Source organism: Lissotriton vulgaris, chromosome 8 (genome assembly GCF_964263255.1).
Source record: "Lissotriton vulgaris chromosome 8, aLisVul1.2, whole genome shotgun sequence".
Classification (NCBI taxonomy): domain Eukaryota; kingdom Metazoa; phylum Chordata; class Amphibia; order Caudata; family Salamandridae; genus Lissotriton; species Lissotriton vulgaris.
Genome location: NC_141696.1, coordinates 1,528,375,389 through 1,528,397,581, shown reverse-complemented (window position 1 = coordinate 1,528,397,581; position 22,193 = coordinate 1,528,375,389). Strand labels below are relative to the sequence as shown.

The 22,193-nt window shown below is 38.2% G+C and overlaps 8 non-coding genes across 8 annotated transcripts; all 8 read left to right on the top strand.

Moving 5' to 3' along the window:
• Nucleotides 1–112: 112 nt before the first annotated feature.
• TRNAF-GAA (transfer RNA phenylalanine (anticodon GAA)) lies at nucleotides 113–185 on the top strand. The gene has a single exon. It is a non-coding gene; the product is annotated as a tRNA-Phe (tRNA).
• A 5,110-nt stretch (nucleotides 186–5,295) lies between these two features.
• Nucleotides 5,296–5,368, top strand: TRNAF-GAA (transfer RNA phenylalanine (anticodon GAA)). The gene has a single exon. It is a non-coding gene; the product is annotated as a tRNA-Phe (tRNA).
• Nucleotides 5,369–7,043: 1,675 nt separating this feature from the next.
• On the top strand, nucleotides 7,044–7,116 carry TRNAF-GAA (transfer RNA phenylalanine (anticodon GAA)). Its single transcript has one exon. It is a non-coding gene; the product is annotated as a tRNA-Phe (tRNA).
• Nucleotides 7,117–10,535: 3,419 nt separating this feature from the next.
• Nucleotides 10,536–10,608, top strand: TRNAF-GAA (transfer RNA phenylalanine (anticodon GAA)). Its single transcript has one exon. It is a non-coding gene; the product is annotated as a tRNA-Phe (tRNA).
• A 510-nt stretch (nucleotides 10,609–11,118) lies between these two features.
• On the top strand, nucleotides 11,119–11,191 carry TRNAF-GAA (transfer RNA phenylalanine (anticodon GAA)). The gene has a single exon. It is a non-coding gene; the product is annotated as a tRNA-Phe (tRNA).
• A 510-nt stretch (nucleotides 11,192–11,701) lies between these two features.
• On the top strand, nucleotides 11,702–11,774 carry TRNAV-GAC (transfer RNA valine (anticodon GAC)). Its single transcript has one exon. It is a non-coding gene; the product is annotated as a tRNA-Val (tRNA).
• A 508-nt stretch (nucleotides 11,775–12,282) lies between these two features.
• On the top strand, nucleotides 12,283–12,355 carry TRNAF-GAA (transfer RNA phenylalanine (anticodon GAA)). The gene has a single exon. It is a non-coding gene; the product is annotated as a tRNA-Phe (tRNA).
• Nucleotides 12,356–19,260: 6,905 nt separating this feature from the next.
• TRNAF-GAA (transfer RNA phenylalanine (anticodon GAA)) lies at nucleotides 19,261–19,333 on the top strand. Its single transcript has one exon. It is a non-coding gene; the product is annotated as a tRNA-Phe (tRNA).
• The last annotated feature ends 2,860 nt before the right edge of the window (nucleotides 19,334–22,193 follow it).

Here is a 22,193-nt window from a genome sequence, read left to right as displayed (position 1 = left end):
GATACAGGTCTCCTTAAAACATATCTCTACCATATGAGGTTAAAAATCCAGGTCCTGCATCTATTTTGTTAAATGGTTTAAATTAAAGTATGAAGACCACAGCTATAAGCAGGCCGAAATAGCTCAGTTGGGAGAGCGTTAGACTGAAGATCTAAAGGTCCCTGGTTCAATCCCGGGTTTCGGCACAGTTGAGAGGTTCCTTGCTTCTAACAAAATAGGTCTTGGAATCAGCTGTAGTACTTTTTCTCTATTCATCAAATTTTTTCCAACTGATCTACAACACAATCAATTTAACATAGACTTTGCTTTATGTCCTCCTTCTAAACTTGCTTCCACCTCTCTTACCTTCAGGTTTGACAATGAATATTTCCCATTTCATGCTTTTTTGTAAAGTAAACTCTTGTCTGCATTACCTTCCACCTCCCCTTGAATACAGATGTCAGTAGTCAGATGACATTGCTTACCTACTCATGCCAAATATATCTGGATCCCAAAAATGCTATTTACCCATTGCACCAGTTAATTGCGGAATGATATAGGACTCCTTAAAACATATCTCACCATATGAGGTTAAAAATCCAGGTCCTGCATCTATTTTGTTAAATGGTTTAAATTAAAGTATGAAGACCACAGCTATGAGCAGGCTGAAATAGCTAAGTTGGGAGAGCGTTAGACTGAAGATCTAAAGGTCCCTGGTTCAATCCCGGGTTTCGGCACAGTTGAGAGGTTCCTTGCTTCTAACAAAATAGGTCTTGGAATCAGCAGTAGTACTTTTTTCTCTATCAACATTTTTATCAACTGATCTACAAAATGATCAATTCAACATAGACTTTTCTTTCTGTCCTCCTTTTAAACTTTCTTCCACCTATCTTGCCTTCAGGTTTGACTATGAATGTTTTCCATTTCGTCCTTTTTTGTAAAGTAAACTCTTGTCTGCATCACATTCCACTTCCCCTTGAACACAGATGTCAGTAGTCAGATGACATTGCTTACCTACTCATGCCAAATATATCTGGGTAATAGAGTGCTAGTCCATTCAGAGTTAAAAAAACAACTACCTAACCTGGATCCCAAAAATGCTATTTACCCATTGCACCAGTTAACTGGGGAATGATACAGGACTCCTTAAAACATATCTCTACCTTATGAGGTTAAAAATCCAGGTCCTGCATCTATTTTGTTAAATGGTTCAAATTAAAGTATGAAGACCCCAGCTATCAGAAGGCCGAAATAGCTCAGATGGGAGAGCGTTAGACTGAAGATCTAAAGGTCCCTGGTTCAATCCCGGGTTTCGGCACAGTTGAGAGGTTCCTTGCTTCTAACAAAATAGGTCTTGGAATCAGCTGTAGTACTTTTTTCTCTATCAACATTTTTATCAACTGATCTACAAAATGATCAATTCAACATAGACTTTGCTTTCTGTCCTCCTTTTAAACTTTCTTCCACCTATCTTGCCTTCAGGTTTGACTATGAATGTTTTCCATTTCGTCCTTTTTTGTAAAGTAAACTCTTGTCTGCATCACATTCCACTTCCCCTTGAACACAGATGTCAGTAGTCAGATGACATTGCTTACCTACTCATGCCAAATATATCTGGGTAATATAGTGCTAGTCCATTCAGAGTTAAAAAAACAACTACCTAACCTGGATCCCAAAAATGCTATTTACCCATTGCACCAGTTAATTGCGGAATGATACAGGACTCCTTAAAACATATCTCTACCATGTGAGGTTAAAAATCCAGGTCCTGCATCTATTTTGTTAAATGGTTTAAATTAAAGTATGAAGACCACAGCTATAAGCAGGCCGAAATAGCTCAGTTGGGAGAGCGTTAGACTGAAGATCTGAAGGCCCCTGGTTCAATCCCGGGTTTCTGCACAGTTGAGAGGTTCCTTGCTTCTAACAAAATAGGTCTTGGAATCAGCTGTAGTACTTTTTCTCTATTCATCAAATTTTTTCCAACTGATCTACAACACAATCAATTTAACATAGACTTTGCTTTATGTCCTCCTTCTAAACTTGCTTCCACCTCTCTTACCTTCAGGTTTGACAATGAATATTTCCCATTTCATGCTTTTTTGTAAAGTAAACTCTTGTCTGCATTACCTTCCACTTCCCCTTGAACACAGATGTCAGTAGTCAGATGACATTGCTTACCTACTCATGCCAAATATATCTGGGTAATATAGTGCTAGTCCATTCAGAGTTAATAAAACAACTACCTAACCTGGATCCCAAAAATGCTATTTGCCCATTGCACCAGTTAATTGCGGAATGATACATGACTCCTTAAAACATATCTCTACCATATGAGGTTAAAAATCCAGGTCCTGCATCTATTTTGTTAAATGGTTCAAATTAAAGTATGAAGACCCCAGCTATCAGAAGGCCAAAATAGCTCGGTTGGGAGAGCGTTAGACTGAAGATCTAAAGGTCCCTGGTTCAATCCCGGGTTTCGGCACAGTTGAGAGGTTCCTTGCTTCTAACAAAATAGGTCTTGGAATCAGCTGTAGTACTTTTTCTCTATTCATCAAATTTTTTCCAACTGATCTACAACACAATCAATTTAACATAGACTTTGCTTTATGTCCTCCTTCTAAACTTGCTTCCACCTCTCTTACCTTCAGGTTTGACAATGAATATTTCCCATTTCCTGCTTTTTTGTAAAGTAAACTCTTGTCTGCATTACCTTCCACCTCCCCTTGAATACAGATGTCAGTAGTCAGATGACATTGCTTACCTACTCATGCCAAATATATCTGGGTAATATAGTGCTAGTCCATTCAGAGTTAAAATAACAACTACCTAACCTGGATCCCAAAACTGCTATTTGCCCATTGCACCAGTTAATTGCGGAATGATACAGGACTCCTTAAAACATATCTCTACCATATGAGGTTAAAAATCCAGGTCCTGCATCTATTTTGTTAAATGGTTTAAATTAAAGTATGAAGACCACAGCTATAAGCAGGCCGCAATAGCTCAGTTGGGAGAGCGTTAGACTGAAGATCTAAAGGTCCCTGGTTCAATCCCGGGTTTCTGCACAGTTGAGAGGTTCCTTGCTTCTAACAAAATAGGTCTTGGAATCAGCTGTAGTACTTTTTTCTCTATCAACATTTTTATCAACTGATCTACAAAATGATCAATTCAACATAGACTTTGCTTTCTGTCCTCCTTTTAAACTTTCTTCCACCTATCTTGCCTTCAGGTTTGACAATTAATGTTTCCCATTTCGTCCTTTTTTGTAAAGTAAACTCTTGTCTGCATCACATTCCACTTCCCCTTGAACACAGATGTCAGTATTCAGATGACATTGCTTACCTACTCATGCCAAATATATCTAGGTAATATAGTGCTAGTCCATTCAGAGTTATAAAAACAACTACCTAACCTGGATCCCAAAAATGCTATTTACCCATTGCACCAGTTAACTGGGGAATGATACAGGACTCCTTAAAACATATCTCTACCATATGAGGTTAAAAATCCAGGTCCTGCATCTATTTTGTTAAATGGTTCAAATTAAAGTATGAAGACCCCAGCTATCAGAAGGCCGAAATAGCTCAGTTGGGAGAGCGTTAGACTGAAGATCTAAAGGTCCCTTGTTCAATCCCGGGTTTCGGCACAGTTGAGAGGTTCCTTGCTTCTAGCAAAATAGGTCTTGGAATCAGCTGTAGTACTTTTTCTCTATTCATCAATTTTTTCCAACTGATCTACAACACAATCAATTTAACATCGACTTTGCTTTATATCCTCCTTCTAAACTTGCTTCCACCTCTCTTACCTTCAGGTTTGACAATGAATATTTCCCATTTCATGCTTTTTTGTAAAGTAAACTCTTGTCTGCATTACCTTCCACCTCCCCTTGAATACAGATGTCAGTAGTCAGATGACATTGCTTACCTACTCATGCCAAATATATCTGGGTAATATAGTGCTAGTCCATTCAGAGTTAAAAAAACAACTACCTAACCTGGATCCCAAAACTGCTATTTGCCCATTGCACCAGTTAATTGCGGAATGATACAGGACTCCTTAAAACATATTTCTACCATATGAGGTTAAAAATCCAGGTCCTGCATCTATTTTGTTAAATGGTTTAAATTAAAGTATGAAGACCACAGCTATAAGCAGGCCGCAATAGCTCAGTTGGGAGAGCGCTAGACTGAAGATCTAAAGGTCCCTGGTTCAATCCCGGGTTTCTGCACAGTTGAGAGGTTCCTTGCTTCTAACAAAATAGGTCTTGGAATAAGCTGTAGTACTTTTTTCTCTATCAACATTTTTATCAACTGATCTACAAAATGATCAATTCAACATAGACTTTGCTTTCTGTCCTCTTTTTAAACTTTCTTCCACCTATCTTGCCTTCAGGTTTGACAATGAATGTTTCCCATTTCGTCCTTTTTTGTAAAGTAAACTCTTGTCTGCATCACATTCCACTTCCCCTTGAACACAGATGTCAGTAGTCAGATGACATTGCTTACCTACTCATGCCAAATATATCTAGGTAATATAGTGCTAGTCCATTCAGAGTTAAAAAAACAACTACCTAACCTGGATCCCAAAAATGCTATTTACCCATTGCACCAGTTAATTGCGGAATGATACAGGACTCCTTAAAACATATCTCACCATATGAGGTTAAAAATCCAGGTCCTGCATCTATTTTGTTAAATGGTTTAAATTAAAGTATGAAGACCACAGCTATAAGCAGGCCGAAATAGCTAAGTTGGGAGAGCGTTAGACTGAAGATCTAAAGGTCCCTGGTTCAATCCTGGGTTTCGGCACAGTTGAGAGGTTCCTTGCTTCTAACAAAATAGGTCTTGGAATCAGCTGTAGTACTTTTTTCTCTATCAACATTTTTATCAACTGATCTACAAAATGATCAATTCAACATAGACTTTGCTTTCTGTCCTCCTTTTAAACTTTCTTCCACCTATCTTGCCTTCAGGTTTGACTATGAATGTTTTCCATTTCGTCCTTTTTTGTAAAGTAAACTCTTGTCTGCATCACATTCCACTTCCCCTTGAACACAGATGTCAGTAGTCAGATGACATTGCTTACCTACTCATGCCAAATATATCTGGGTAATATAGTGCTAGTCCATTCAGAGTTAAAAAAAACAACTACCTAACCTGGATCCCAAAAATGCTATTTCCCATTGCACCAGTTAACTGGGGAATGATACAGGACTCCTTAAAACATATCTCTACCATATGAGGTTAAAAATCCAGGTCCTGCATCTATTTTGTTAAATGGTTCAAATTAAAGTATGAAGACCCCAGCTATCAGAAGGCCGAAATAGCTCAGTTGGGAGAGCGTTAGACTGAAGATCTAAAGGTCCCTGGTTCAATCCCGGGTTTCGGCACAGTTGAGAGGTTCCTTGCATCTAACAAAATAGGTCTTGGAATCAGCTGTAGTACTTTTTCTCTATTCATCAAATTTTTTCCAACTGATCTACAACACAATCAATTTAACATAGACTTTGCTTTATGTACTCCTTCTAAACTTGCTTCCACCTCTCTTACCTTCAGGTTTGACAATGAATATTTCCCATTTCATGCTTTTTTGTAAAGTAAACTCTTGTCTGCATTACCTTCCACTTCCCCTTGAACACAGATGTCAGTAGTCAGATGACATTGCTTACCTACTCATGCCAAATATATCTGGGTAATATAGTGCTAGTCCATTCAGAGTTAAAAAAACAACTACCTAACCTGGATCCAAAAAATGCTATTTACCCATTGTACCAGTTAATTGCGGTATGATACAGGACTCCTTAAAACATATCTCTACCATATGAGGTTAAAAACTCCAGGTCCTGCATCTATTTTGTTAAATGGTTTAAATTAAAGTATGAAGACCACAGCTATAAGCAGGCCGAAATAGCTCAGTTGGGAGAGCGTTAGACTGAAGATCTAAAGGTCCCTGGTTCAATCCAGGGTTTCGGCACAGTTCAGAGGTTCCTTGCTTCGAACAAAATAGGTCTTGGAATCAGCTGTAGTACTTTTTCTCTATTCATCAAATTTTTTCCAACTGATCTACAACACAATCAATTTAACATAGACTTTGCTTTATGTCCTCCTTCTAAACTTGCTTCCACCTCTCTTACCTTCAGGTTTGACAATGAATATTTCCCATTTCATGCTTTTTTGTAAAGTAAACTCTTGTCTGCATTACCTTCCACCTCCCCTTGAATACAGATGTCAGTAGTCAGATGACATTGCTTACCTACTCATGCCAAATATATCTGGGTAATATAGTGCTAGTCCATTCAGAGTTAAAAAAACAACTACCTAACCTGGATCCCAAAACTGCTATTTGCCCATTGCACCAGTTAATTGCAGAATGATACAGGACTCCTTAAAACATATCTCTACCATATGAGGTTAAAAATCCAGGTCCTGCATCTATTTTGTTAAATAGTTTAAATTAAAGTATGAAGACCACAGCTATAAGCAGGCCGCAATAGCTCAGTTGGGAGAGCGTTAGACTGAAGATCTAAAGGTCCCTGGTTCCATCCTGGGTTTCGGCACAGTTGAGAGGTTCCTTGCTTCTAACAAAATAGGTCTTGGAATCAGCTGTAGTACTTTTTTCTCTATCAACATTTTTATCAACTGATCTACAAAATGATCAATTCAACATAGACTTTGCTTTCTGTCCTCCTTTTAAACTTTCTTCCACCTATCTTGCCTTCAGGTTTGACAATGAATGTTTCCCATTTCGTCCTTTTTTGTAAAGTAAACTCTTGTCTGCATCACATTCCACTTCCCCTTGAACACAGATGTCAGTAGTCAGATGACATTGCTTACCTACTCATGCCAAATATATCTAGGTAATATAGTGCTAGTCCATTCAGAGTTAAAAAAACAACTACCTAACCTGGATCCCAAAAATGCTATTTACCCATTGCACCAGTTAACTGGGGAATGATACAGGACTCCTTAAAACATATCTCTACCATATGAGGTTAAAACTCCAGGTCCTGCATCTATTTTGTTAAATGGTTTAAATTAAAGTATGAAGACCCCAGCTATAAGCAGGCCGAAATAGCTCAGTTGGGAGAGCGTTAGACTGAAGATCTAAAGGTCCCTGGTTCAATCCCGGGTTTCGGCACAGTTGAGAGGTTCCTTGCTTCTAACAAAATAGGTCTTGGAATCAGCTGTAGTACTTTTTCTCTATTCATCAAATTGTTTCCAACTGATCTACAACACAATCAATTTAACATAGACTTTTCTTTATGTCCTCCTTCTAAACTTGCTTCCACCTATCTTGCCTTCAGGTTTGACAATGAATGTTTCCCATTTCGTCCTTTTTTGTAAAGTAAACTCTTGTCTGCATCACATTCCACTTCCCCTTGAACACAGATGTCAGTAGTCAGATGACATTGCTTACCTACTCATGCCAAATATATCTAGGTAATATAGTGCTAGTCCATTCAGAGTTAAAAAAAACAACTACCTAACCTGGATCCCAAAAATGCTATTTACCCATTGCACCAGTTAACTGGGGAATGATACAGGACTCCTTAAAACATATCTCTACCATATGAGGTTAAAAATCCAGGTCCTGCATCTATTTTGTTAAATGGTTCAAATTAAAGTATGAAGACCACAGCTATGAGAAGGCCAAAATAGCTCAGTTTGGAGAGCGTTAGACTGAAGATCTAAAGGTCCCTGGTTCAATCCCGGGTTTCGGCACAGTTGAGAGGTTCCTTGCTTCTAACAAAATAGGTCTTGGAATCAGCTGTAGTACGTTTTCTCTATTCATCAAATTTTTTCCAACTGATCTACAACACAATCAATTTAACATAGACTTTGCTTTATATCCTCCTTCTAAACTTGCTTCCACCTCTCTTACCTTCAGGTTTGACAATGAATATTTCCCATTTCATGCTTTTTTGTAAAGTAAACTCTTGTCTGCATTACCTTCCACTTCCCCTTGAACACAGATGTCAGTAGTCAGATGACATTGCTTACCTACTCATGCCAAATATATCTGGGTAATATAGTGCTAGTCCATTCAGAGTTAAAAAAACAACTACCTAACCTGGATCCCAAAAATGCTATTTACCCATTGCACCAGTTAATTGCGGAATGATACAGGACTCCTTAAAACATATCTCACCATATGAGGTTAAAAATCCAGGTCCTGCATCTATTTTGTTAAATGGTTTAAATTAAAGTATGAAGACCACAGCTATAAGCAGGCCGAAATAGCTAAGTTGGGAGAGCGTTAGACTGAAGATCTAAAGGTCCCTGGTTCAATCCTGGGTTTCGGCACAGTTGAGAGGTTCCTTGCTTCTAACAAAATAGGTCTTGGAATCAGCTGTAGTACTTTTTTCTCTATCAACATTTTTATCAACTGATCTACAAAATGATCAATTCAACATAGACTTTGCTTTCTGTCCTCCTTTTAAATTTTCTTCCACCTATCTTGCCTTCAGGTTTGACTATGAATGTTTTCCATTTCGTCCTTTTTTGTAAAGTAAACTCTTGTCTGCATCACATTCCACTTCCCCTTGAACACAGATGTCAGTAGTCAGATGACATTGCTTACCTACTCATGCCAAATATATCTGGGTAATATAGTGCTAGTCCATTCAGAGTTAAAAAAACAACTACCTAACCTGGATCCCAAAAATGCTATTTACCCATTGCACCAGTTAACTGGGGAATGATACAGGACTCCTTAAAACATATATCTACCATATGAGGTTAAAAATCCAGTTCCTGCATCTATTTTGTTAAATGGTTCAAATTAAAGTATGAAGACCCCAGCTATCCGAAGGCCGAAATAGCTCAGTTGGGAGAGCAATAGACTGAAGATCTAAAGGTCCTTGGTTCAATCCCGGGTTTCGGCACAGTTGAGAGGTTCCTTGCTTCTAACAAAATAGGTCTTGGAATCAGCTGTAGTACTTTTTCTCTATTCATCAAATTTTTTCCAACTGATCTACAACACAATCAATTTAACATAGACTTTGCTTTATGTACTCCTTCTAAACTTGCTTCCACCTCTCTTACCTTCAGGTTTGACAATGAATATTTCCCATTTCATGCTTTTTTGTAAAGTAAACTCTTGTCTGCATTACCTTCCACTTCCCCTTGAACACAGATGTCAGTAGTCAGATGACATTGCTTACCTACTCATGCCAAATATATCTGGGTAATATAGTGCTAGCCCATTCAGAGTTAAAAAAGCAACTACCTAACCTGGATCCAAAAAATGCTATTTACCCATTGTACCAGTTAATTGCGGAATGATACAGGACTCCTTAAAACATATCTCTACCATATGAGGTTAAAAATCCAGGTCCTGCATCTATTTTGTTAAATGGTTTAAATTAAAGTATGAAGACCATAGCTATAAGCAGGCCGAAATAGCTCAGTTGGGAGAGCGTTAGACTGAAGATCTAAAGGTCCCTGGTTCAATCCTGGGTTTCGGCACAGTTCAGAGGTTCCTTGCTTCTAACAAAATAGGTCTTGGAATCAGCTGTAGTACTTTTTCTCTATTCATCAAATTTTTTCCAACTGATCTACAACACAATCAATTTAACATAGACTTTGCTTTATGTCCTCCTTCTAAACTTGCTTCCACCTCTCTTACCTTCAGGTTTGACAATGAATATTTCCCATTTTATGCTTTTTTGTAAAGTAAACTCTTGTCTGCATTACCTTCCACCTCCCCTTGAATACAGATGTCAGTAGTCAGATGACATTGCTTACCTACTCATGCCAAATATATCTGGGTAATATAGTGCTAGTCCATTCAGAGTTAAAAAAACAACTACCTAACCTGGATCCCAAAACTGCTATTTGCCCATTGCACCAGTTAATTGCAGAATGATACAGGACTCCTTAAAAGATATCTCTACCATATGAGGTTAAAAATCCAGGTCCTGCATCTATTTTGTTAAATAGTTTAAATTAAAGTATGAAGACCACAGCTATAAGCAGGCCGCAATAGCTCAGTTGGGAGAGCGTTAGACTGAAGATCTAAAGGTCCCTGGTTCCATCCCGGGTTTCGGCACAGTTGAGAGGTTCCTTGCTTCTAACAAAATAGGTCTTGGAATCAGCTGTAGTACTTTTTTCTCTATCAACATTTTTATCAACTGATCTACAAAATGATCAATTCAACATAGACTTTGCTTTCTGTCCTCCTTTTAAACTTTCTTCCACCTATCTTGCCTTCAGGTTTGACAATGAATGTTTCCATTTCGTCCTTTTTTGTAAAGTAAACTCTTGTCTGCATCACATTCCACTTCCCCTTGAACACAGATGTCAGTAGTCAGATGACATTGCTTACCTACTCATGCCAAATATATCTAGGTAATATAGTGCTAGTCCATTCAGAGTTAAAAAAACAACTACCTAACCTGGATCCCAAAAATGCTATTTACCCATTGCACCAGTTAACTGGGGAATGATACAGGACTCCTTAAAACATATCTCTACCATATGAGGTTGAAATCCAGGTCCTGCATCTATTTTGTTAAATGGTTTAAATTAAAGTATGAAGACCCCAGCTATAAGCAGGCCGAAATAGCTCAGTTGGGAGAGCGTTAGACTGAAGATCTAAAGGTCCCTGGTTCAATCCCGGGTTTCGGCACAGTTGAGAGGTTCCTTGCTTCTAACAAAATAGGTCTTGGAATCAGCTGTAGTACTTTTTCTCTATTCATCAAATTTTTTCCAACTGATCTACAACACAATCAATTTAACATAGACTTTGCTTTATGTCCTCCTTCTAAACTTGCTTCCACCTCTCTTACCTTCAGGTTTGACAATGAATATTTCCCATTTCATGCTTTTTTGTAAAGTAAACTCTTGTCTGCATTACCTTCCACTTCCCCTTGAACACAGATGTCAGTAGTCAGATGACATTGCTTACCTACTCATGCCAAATATATCTGGGTAATATAGTGCTAGTCCATTCAGAGTTAAAAAAACAACTACCTAACCTGGATCCAAAAAATGCTATTTACCCATTGCACCAGTTAATTGCGGAATGATACAGGACTCCTTAAAACATATCTCTACCATATGAGGTTAAAAATCCAGGTCCTGCATCTATTTTGTTAAATGGTTTAAATTAAAGTATGAAGACCACAGCTATAAGCAGGCCGAAATAGCTCAGTTGGGAGAGCGTTAGACTGAAGATCTAAAGGTCCCTGGTTCAATCCCGGGTTTCGGCACAGTTGAGAGGTTCCTTGCTTCTAACAAAATAGGTCTTGGAATCAGCTGTAGTACTTTTTCTCTATTCATCAAATTTTTTCCAACTGATCTACAACACAATCAATTTAACATAGACTTTGCTTTATGTCCTCCTTCTAAACTTGCTTCCACCTCTCTTACCTTCAGGTTTGACAATGAATATTTCCCATTTCATGCTTTTTTGTAAAGTAAACTCTTGTCTGCATTACCTTCCACCTCCCCTTGAATACAGATGTCAGTAGTCAGATGACATTGCTTACCTACTCATGCCAAATATATCTGGGTAATATAGTGCTAGTCCATTCAGAGTTAAAAAAACAACTACCTAACCTGGATCCCAAAACTGCTATTTGCCCATTGCACCAGTTAATTGCGGAATGATACAGGACTCCTTAAAACATATCTCTACCATATGAGGTTAAAAATCCAGGTCCTGCATCTATTTTGTTAAATGGTTTAAATTAAAGTATGAAGACCACAGCTATAAGCAGGCCGCAATAGCTCAGTTGGGAGAGTGTTAGACTGACGATCTAAAGGTCCCTGGTTCAATCCTGGGTTTCGGCACAGTTGAGAGGTTCCTTGCTTCTAACAAAATAGGTCTTGGAATCAGCTGTAGTACTTTTTTCTCTATCAACATTTTTATCAACTGATCTACAAAATGATCAATTCAACATAGACTTTGCTTTCTGTCCTCCTTTTAAACTTTCTTCCACCTATCTTGCCTTCAGGTTTGACAATGAATGTTTCCCATTTCGTCCTTTTTTGTAAAGTAAACTCTTGTCTGCATCACATTCCACTTCCCCTTGAACACAGATGTCAGTAGTCAGATGACATTGCTTACCTACTCATGCCAAATATATCTAGGTAATATAGTGCTAGTCCCTTCAGAGTTAAAAAAACAACTACCTAACCTGGATCCCAAAAAGGCTATTTACCCATTGCACCAGTTAACTGGGGAATGATACAGGACTCCTTAAAACATATCTCTACCATATGAGGTTAAAAATCCAGGTCCTGCATCTATTTTGTTAAATGGTTCAAATTAAAGTATGAAGACCCCAGCTATCAGAAGGCCGAAATAGCTCAGTTGGGAGAGCGTTAGACTGAAGATCTAAAGGTCCCTGGTTCAATCCCGGGTTTCGGCACAGTTGAGAGGTTCCTTGCTTCTAACAAAATACGTCTTGGAATCAGCTGTAGTACTTTTCTCTATTCATCAAATTTTTTCCAACTGATCTACAACACAATCAATTTAACATAGACTTTGCTTTATATCCTCCTTCTAAACTTGCTTCTACCTCTCTTACCTTCAGGTTTGACAATGAATATTTCCCATTTCATGCTTTTTTGTAAAGTAAACTCTTGTCTGCATTACCTTCCACTTCCCCTTGAACACAGATGTCAGTAGTCAGATGACATTGCTTACCTACTCATGCCAAATATATCTGGGTAATATAGTGCTAGCCCATTCAGAGTTAAAAAAACAACTACCTAACCTGGATCCCAAAAATGCTATTTATCCATTGCACCAGTTAATTGCGGAATGATACAGGACTCCTTAAAACATATCTCACCATATGAGGTTAAAAATCCAGGTCCTGCATCTATTTTGTTAAATGGTTTAAATTAAAGTATGAAGACCACAGCTATAAGCAGGCCGAAATAGCTAAGTTGGGAGACTGTTAGACTGAAGATCTAAAGGTCCCTGGTTCAATCCCGGGTTTCGGCACAGTTGAGAGGTTCCTTGCTTCTAACAAAATAGGTCTTGGAATCAGCTGTAGTACTTTTTTCTCTATCAACATTTTTATCAACTGATCTACAAAATGATCAATTCAACATAGACTTTGCTTTCTGTCCTCCTTTTAAACTTTCTTCCACCTATCTTGCCTTCAGGTTTGACTATGAATGTTTTCCATTTCGTCCTTTTTTGTAAAGTAAACTCTTGTCTGCATCACATTCCACTTCCCCTTGAACACGGATGTCAGTAGTCAGATGACATTGCTTACCTACTCATGCCAAATATATCTGGGTAATATAGTGCTAGTCCATTCAGAGTTAAAAAAACAACTACCTAACCTGGATCCCAAAAAGGCTATTTACCCATTGCACCAGTTAACTGGGGAATGATACAGGACTCCTTAAAACATATCTCTACCATATGAGGTTAAAAATCCAGGTCCTGCATCTATTTTGTTAAATGGTTCAAATTAAAGTATGAAGACCCCAGCTATCAGAAGGCCGAAATAGCTCAGTTGGGAGAGCGTTAGACTGAAGATGTAAAGGTCCCTGGTTCAATCCCGGGTTTCGGCACAGTTGAGAGGTTCCTTGCTTCTAACAAAATAGGTCTTGGAATCAGCTGTAGTACTTTTCTCTATTCATCAAATTTTTTCCAACTGATCTACAACACAATCAATTTAACATAGACTTTGCTTTATATCCTCCTTCTAAACTTGCTTCTACCTCTCTTACCTTCAGGTTTGACAATGAATATTTCCCATTTCATGCTTTTTTGTAAAGTAAACTCTTGTCTGCATTACCTTCCACTTCCCCTTGAACACAGATGTCAGTAGTCAGAGGACATTGCTTACCTACTCATGCCAAATATATCTGGGTAATATAGTGCTAGCCCATTCAGAGTTAAAAAAACAACTACCTAACCTGGATCCCAAAAATGCTATTTATCCATTGCACCAGTTAATTGCAGAATGATACAGGACTCCTTAAAACATATCTCACCATATGAGGTTAAAAATCCAGGTCCTGCATCTATTTTGTTAAATGGTTTAAATTAAAGTATGAAGACCACAGCTATAAGCAGGCCGAAATAGCTAAGTTGGGAGACTGTTAGACTGAAGATCTAAAGGTCCCTGGTTCAATCCCGGGTTTCGGCACAGTTGAGAGGTTCCTTGCTTCTAACAAAATAGGTCTTGGAATCAGCTGTAGTACTTTTTTCTCTATCAACATTTTTATCAACTGATCTACAAAATGATCAATTCAACATAGACTTTGCTTTCTGTCCTCCTTTTAAACTTTCTTCCACCTATCTTGCCTTCAGGTTTGACTATGAATGTTTCCCATTTCGTCCTTTTTTGTAAAGTAAACTCTTGTCTGCATCACATTCCACTTCCCCTTGAACACAGATGTCAGTAGTCAGATGACATTGCTTACCTACTCATGCCAAATATATCTGGGTAATATAGTGCTAGTCCATTCAGAGTTAAAAAAACAACTACCTAACCTGGATCCCAAAAATGCTATTTACCCATTGCACCAGTTAACTGGGGAATGATACAGGACTCCTTAAAACATATCTCTACCATATGAGGTTAAAAATCCAGGTCCTGCATCTATTTTGTTAAATGGTTCAAATTAAAGTATGAAGACCCCAGCTATCAGAAGGCCAAAATAGCTCAGTTGGGAGAGCGTTAGACTGAAGATCTAAAGGTCCCTGGTTCAATCCCGGGTTTCGGCACAGTTGAGAGGTTCCTTGCTTCTAACAAAATAGGTCTTGGAATCAGCTGTAGTACTTTTTTCTCTATCAACATTTTTATCAACTGATCTACAAAATGATCAATTCAACATAGACTTTGCTTTCTGTCCTCCTTTTAAACTTTCTTCCACCTATCTTGCCTTCAGGTTTGACTATGAATGTTTTCCATTTCGTCCTTTTTTGTAAAGTAAACTCTTGTCTGCATCACATACCACTTCCCCTTGAACACAGATGTCAGTAGTCAGATGACATTGCTTACCTATTCATGCCAAATATATCTGGGTAATATAGTGCTAGTCCATTCAGAGTTAAAAAAACAACTACCTAACCTGGATCCTAAAAATGCTATTTACCCATTGCACCAGTTAACTGGGGAATGATACAGGACTCCTTAAAACATATCTCTACCATATGAGGTTAAAAATCCAGGTCCTGCATCTATTTTGTTAAATGGTTTAAATTAAAGTATGAAGACCACAGCTATTAGCAAGCCGAAATAGCTCAGTTGGGCGAGCGTTAGACTGAAGATCTGAAGGTCCCTGGTTCAATCCCGGGTTTCGGCACAGTTGAGAGGTTCCTTGCTTCTAACAAAATAGGTCTTGGAATCAGCTGTAGTACTTTTTCTCTATTCATCAATTTTTTTCCAACTGATCTACAACACAATCAATTTAACATAGACTTTGCTTTATGTCCTCCTTCTAAACTTGCTTCCACCTCTCTTACCTTCAGGTTTGACAATGAATATTTCCCATTTCATGCTTTTTTGTAAAGTAAACTCTTGTCTGCATTACCTTCCACTTCCCCTTGAACACAGATGTCAGTAGTCAGATGACATTGCTTACCTACTCATGCCAAATATATCTGGGTAATATAGTGCTAGTCCATTCAGAGTTAAAAAAAACAACTACCTAACCTGGGTCCCAAAAATGCTATTTGCCCATTGCACCAGTTAATTGCGGAATGATACATGACTCCTTAAAACATATCTCTACCATATGAGGTTAAAAATCCAGGTCCTGCATCTATTTTGTTAAATGGTTTAAATTAAAGTATGAAGACTACAGCTAGCAGGAGGCAGAAATAGCTCAGTTGGGAGAGCGTTAGACTGAAGATCTAAAGGTCCCTGGTTTAACCCCGGGTTTTGGCACTGTTGAGAGGTTCCTTGCTTCTCACAAAATAAGTCTTGGAATCAGCTGTAGTACTTTTTTCTCTATCAACATTTTTATCAACTGATCCACAAAATGATCAATTCAACATAGACTTTGCTTTCTGTCCTCCTTTTAAACTTTCTTCCACCTATCTTGCCTTCAGGTTTGACTATGAATGTTTTCCATTTCGTCCTTTTTTGTAAAGTAAACTCTTGTCTGCATCACATTCCACTTCCCCTTGAACACAGATGTCAGTAGTCAGATGACATTGCTTACCTACTCATGCCAAATATATCTGGGTAATATAGTGCTAGTCCATTCAGAGTTAAAAAAACAACTACCTAACCTGGATCCCAAAAATGCTATTTACCCATTGCACCAGTTAACTGGGGAATGATACAGGACTCCTTAAAACATATCTCTACCATATGAGGTTAAAAATCCAGGTCCTGCATCTATTTTGTTAAATGGTTCAAATTAAAGTATGAAGACCCCAGCTATCAGAAGGCCGAAATAGCTCAGTTGGGAGAGCGTTAGACTGAAGATGTAAAGGTCCCTGGTTCAATCCCGGGTTTCGGCACAGTTGAGAGGTTCCTTGCTTCTAACAAAATAGGTCTTGGAATCAGCTGTAGTACTTTTCTCTATTCATCAAATTTTTTCCAACTGATCTACAACACAATCAATTTAACATAGACTTTGCTTTATATCCTCCTTCTAAACTTGCTTCTACCTCTCTTACCTTCAGGTTTGACAATGAATATTTCCCATTTCATGCTTTTTTGTAAAGTAAACTCTTGTCTGCATTACCTTCCACTTCCCCTTGAACACAGATGTCAGTAGTCAGAGGACATTGCTTACCTACTCATGCCAAATATATCTGGGTAATATAGTGCTAGCCCATTCAGAGTTAAAAAAACAACTACCTAACCTGGATCCCAAAAATGCTATTTATCCATTGCACCAGTTAATTGCAGAATGATACAGGACTCCTTAAAACATATCTCACCATATGAGGTTAAAAATCCAGGTCCTGCATCTATTTTGTTAAATGGTTTAAATTAAAGTATGAAGACCACAGCTATAAGCAGGCCGAAATAGCTAAGTTGGGAGACTGTTAGACTGAAGATCTAAAGGTCCCTGGTTCAATCCCGGGTTTCGGCACAGTTGAGAGGTTCCTTGCTTCTAACAAAATAGGTCTTGGAATCAGCTGTAGTACTTTTTTCTCTATCAACATTTTTATCAACTGATCTACAAAATGATCAATTCAACATAGACTTTGCTTTCTGTCCTCCTTTTAAACTTTCTTCCACCTATCTTGCCTTCAGGTTTGACTATGAATGTTTCCCATTTCGTCCTTTTTTGTAAAGTAAACTCTTGTCTGCATCACATACCACTTCCCCTTGAACACAGATGTCAGTAGTCAGATGACATTGCTTACCTACTCATGCCAAATATATCTGGGTAATATAGTGCTAGTCCATTCAGAGTTAAAAAAACAACTACCTAACCTGGATCCCAAAAATGCTATTTACCCATTGCACCAGTTAACTGGGGAATGATACAGGACTCCTTAAAACATATCTCTACCATATGAGGTTAAAAATCCAGGTCCTGCATCTATTTTGTTAAATGGTTCAAATTAAAGTATGAAGACTCCAGCTATCAGAAGGCCAAAATAGCTCAGTTGGGAGAGCGTTAGACTGAAGATCTAAAGGTCCCTGGTTCAATCCCGGGTTTCGGCACAGTTGAGAGGTTCCTTGCTTCTAACAAAATAGGTCTTGGAATCAGCTGTAGTACTTTTTTCTCTATCAACATTTTTATCAACTGATCTACAAAATGATCAATTCAACATAGACTTTGCTTTCTGTCCTCCTTTTAAACTTTCTTCCACCTATCTTGCCTTCAGGTTTGACTATGAATGTTTTCCATTTCGTCCTTTTTTGTAAAGTAAACTCTTGTCTGCATCACATACCACTTCCCCTTGAACACAGATGTCAGTAGTCAGATGACATTGCTTACCTATTCATGCCAAATATATCTGGGTAATATAGTGCTAGTCCATTCAGAGTTAAAAAAACAACTACCTAACCTGGATCCTAAAAATGCTATTTACCCATTGCACCAGTTAACTGGGGAATGATACAGGACTCCTTAAAACATATCTCTACCATATGAGGTTAAAAATCCAGGTCCTGCATCTATTTTGTTAAATGGTTTAAATTAAAGTATGAAGACCACAGCTATAAGCAAGCCGAAATAGCTCAGTTGGGCGAGCGTTAGACTGAAGATCTGAAGGTCCCTGGTTCAATCCCGGGTTTCGGCACAGTTGAGAGGTTCCTTGCTTCTAACAAAATAGGTCTTGGAATCAGCTGTAGTACTTTTTCTCTATTCATCAATTTTTTTCCAACTGATCTACAACACAATCAATTTAACATAGACTTTGCTTTATGTCCTCCTTCTAAACTTGCTTCCACCTCTCTTACCTTCAGGTTTGACAATGAATATTTCCCATTTCATGCTTTTTTGTAAAGTAAACTCTTGTCTGCATTACCTTCCACTTCCCCTTGAACACAGATGTCAGTAGTCAGATGACATTGCTTACCTACTCATGCCAAATATATCTGGGTAATATAGTGCTAGTCCATTCAGAGTTAAAAAAAACAACTACCTAACCTGGGTCCCAAAAATGCTATTTGCCCATTGCACCAGTTAATTGCGGAATGATACATGACTCCTTAAAACATATCTCTACCATATGAGGTTAAAAATCCAGGTCCTGCATCTATTTTGTTAAATGGTTTAAATTAAAGTATGAAGACTACAGCTAGCAGGAGGCAGAAATAGCTCAGTTGGGAGAGCGTTAGACTGAAGATCTAAAGGTCCCTGGTTTAACCCCGGGTTTTGGCACTGTTGAGAGGTTCCTTGCTTCTCACAAAATAAGTCTTGGAATCAGCTGTAGTACTTTTTTCTCTATCAACATTTTTATCAACTGATCCACAAAATGATCAATTCAACATAGACTTTGCTTTCTGTCCTCCTTTTAAACTTTCTTCCACCTATCTTGCCTTCAGGTTTGACTATGAATGTTTTCCATTTCGTCCTTTTTTGTAAAGTAAACTCTTGTCTGCATCACATTCCACTTCCCCTTGAACACAGATGTCAGTAGTCAGATGACATTGCTTACCTACTCATGCCAAATATATCTGGGTAATATAGTGCTAGTCCATTCAGAGTTAAAAAAACAACTACCTAACCTGGATCCCAAAAATGCTATTTACCCATTGCACCAGTTAACTGGGGAATGATACAGGACTCCTTAAAACATATCTCTACCATATGAGGTTAAAAATCCAGGTCCTGCATCTATTTTGGTAAATGGTTCAAATTAAAGTATGAAGACCCCAGCTATCAGAAGGCCGAAATAGCTCAGTTGGGAGAGCGTTAGACTGAAGATCTAAAGGTCCCTGGTTCAATCCCGGGTTTTGGCACAGTTGAGAGGTTCCTTGCTTCTAACAAAATAGGTCTTGGAATCAGCTGTAGTACTTTTTTCTCTATCAACATTTTTATCAACTGATCTACAAAATGATCAATTCAACATAGACTTTGCTTTCTGTCCTCCTTTTAAACTTTCTTCCACCTATCTTGCCTTCAGGTTTGACTATGAATGTTTTCCGTTTCGTCCTTTTTTGTAAAGTAAACTCTTGTCTGCATCACATTCCACTTCCCCTTGAACACAGATGTCAGTAGTCAGATGACATTGCTTACCTATTCATGCCAAATATATCTGGGTAATATAGTGCTAGTCCATTCAGAGTTAAAAAAACAACTACCTAACCTGGATCCCAAAAATGCTATTTACCCATTGCACCAGTTAACTGGGGAATGATACAGGACTCCTTAAAACATATCTCTACCATATGAGGTTAAAAATCCAGGTCCTGCATCTATTTTGTTAAATGGTTTAAATTAAAGTATGAAGACCACAGCTATAAGCAAGCCGAAATAGCTCAGTTGGGCGAGCGTTAGACTGAAGATCTAAAGGTCCCTCGTTCAATCCCGGGTTTCGGCACAGTTGAGAGGTTCCTTGCTTCTAAGAAAATAGGTCTTGGGATCAGCTGTAGTTGTTTTTCTCTATTCATCAAATTTTTTCCAACTGATCTACAACACAATCAATTTAACATAGACTTTGCTTTATGTCCTCCTTCTAAACTTGCTTCCACCTCTCTTACCTTCAGGTTTGAAAATGAATATTTCCCATTTCATGCTTTTTTGTAAAGTAAACTCTTGTCTGCATTACCTTCCACTTCCCCTTGAACACAGATGTCAGTAGTCAGATGACATTGCTTACCTACTCATGCCAAATATATCTGGGTAATATAGTGCTAGTCCATTCAGAGTTAAAAAAACAACTACCTAACCTGGATCCCAAAAATGCTATTTACCCATTGCACCAGTTAACTGGGGAATGATACAGGACTCCTTAAAACATATCTCTACCATATGAGGTTAAAAATCCAGGTCCTGCATCTATTTTGTTAAATGGTTCAAATTAAAGTATGAAGACCCCAGCTATCAGAAGGCCGAAATAGCTCAGTTGGGAGAGTGTTATACTGAAGATCTAAAGGTCCCTTGTTCAATCCCGGGTTTCGGCACAGTTGAGAGGTTCCTTGCTTCTAGCAAAATAGGTCTTGGAATCAGCTGTAGTACTTTTTCTCTATTCATCAAATTTTTTCCAACTGATCTACAACACAATCAATTTAACATAGACTTTGCTTTATATCCTCCTTCTAAACTTGCTTCCACCTCTCTTACCTTCAGGTTTGACAATGAATATTTCCCATTTCATGCTTTTTTGTAAAGTAAACTCTTGTCTGCATTACCTTCCACTTCCCCTTGAACACAGATGTCAGTAGTCAGATGACATTGCTTACCTACTCATGCCAAATATATCTGGGTAATATAGTGCTAGTCCATTCAGAGTTAAAAAAACAACTACCTAACCTGGATCCCAAAAATGCTATTTACCCATTGCACCAGTTAATTGCGGAATGATACAGGACTCCTTAAAACATATCTCTACCATGTGAGGTTAAAAATCCAGGTCCTGCATCTATTTTGTTAAATGGTTTAAATTAAAGTATGAAGACCACAGCTAAAAGCAGGCCGAAATAGCTCAGTTGGGAGAGCATTAGACTGAAGATCTGAAGGTCCCTGGTTCAATCCCGGGTTTCGGCACAGTTGAGAGGTTCCTTGCTTCTAACAAAATAGGTCTTGGAATCAGCTGTAGTACTTTTTCTCTATTCATCAAATTTTTTCCAACTGATCTACAACACAATCAATTTAACATAGACTTTGCTTTATGTCCTCCTTCTAAACTTGCTTCCACCTCTCTTACCTTCAGGTTTGACAATGAATATTTCCCATTTCATGCTTTTTTGTAAAGTAAACTCTTGTCTGCATTACCTTCCACTTCCCCTTGAACACAGATGTCAGTAGTCAGATGACATTGCTTACCTACTCATGCCAAATATATCTGGGTAATATAGTGCTAGTCCATTCAGAGTTAAAAAAAACAACTACCTAACCTGGATCCCAAAAATGCTATTTGCCCATTGCACCAGTTAATTGCGGAATGATACATGACTCCTTAAAACATATCTCTACCATATGAGGTTAAAAATCCAGGTCCTGCATCTATTTTGTTAAATGGTTTAAATTAAAGTATGAAGACTACAGCTAGCAGGAGGCAGAAATAGCTCAGTTGGGAGAGCGTTAGACTGAAGATCTAAAGGTCCCTGGTTTAATCCCGGGTTTTGGCACTGTTGAGAGGTTCCTTGCTTCTCACAAAATAAGTCTTGGAATCAGCTGTAGTACTTTTTTCTCTATCAACATTTTTATCAACTGATCCACAAAATGATCAATTCAACATAGACTTTGCTTTCTGTCCTCCTTTTAAACTTTCTTCCACCTATCTTTCCTTCAGGTTTGACTATGAATGTTTCCCATTTCGTCCTTTTTTGTAAAGTAAACTCTTGTCTGCATCACATTCCACTTCCCCTTGAACACAGATGTCAGTAGTCAGATGACATTGCTTACCTACTCATGCCAAATATATCTAGGTAATATAGTGCTAGTCCATTCAGAGTTAAAAAAACAACTACCTAACCTGGATCCCAAAAATGCTATTTACCCATTGCACCAGTTAACTGGGGAATGATACAGGACTCCTTAAAACATATCTCTACCATATGAAGTTAAAAATCCAGGTCCTGCATCTATTTTGTTAAATGGTTCAAATTAAAGTATGAAGACCCCAGCTATCAGAAGGCCGAAATAGCTCAGTTGGGA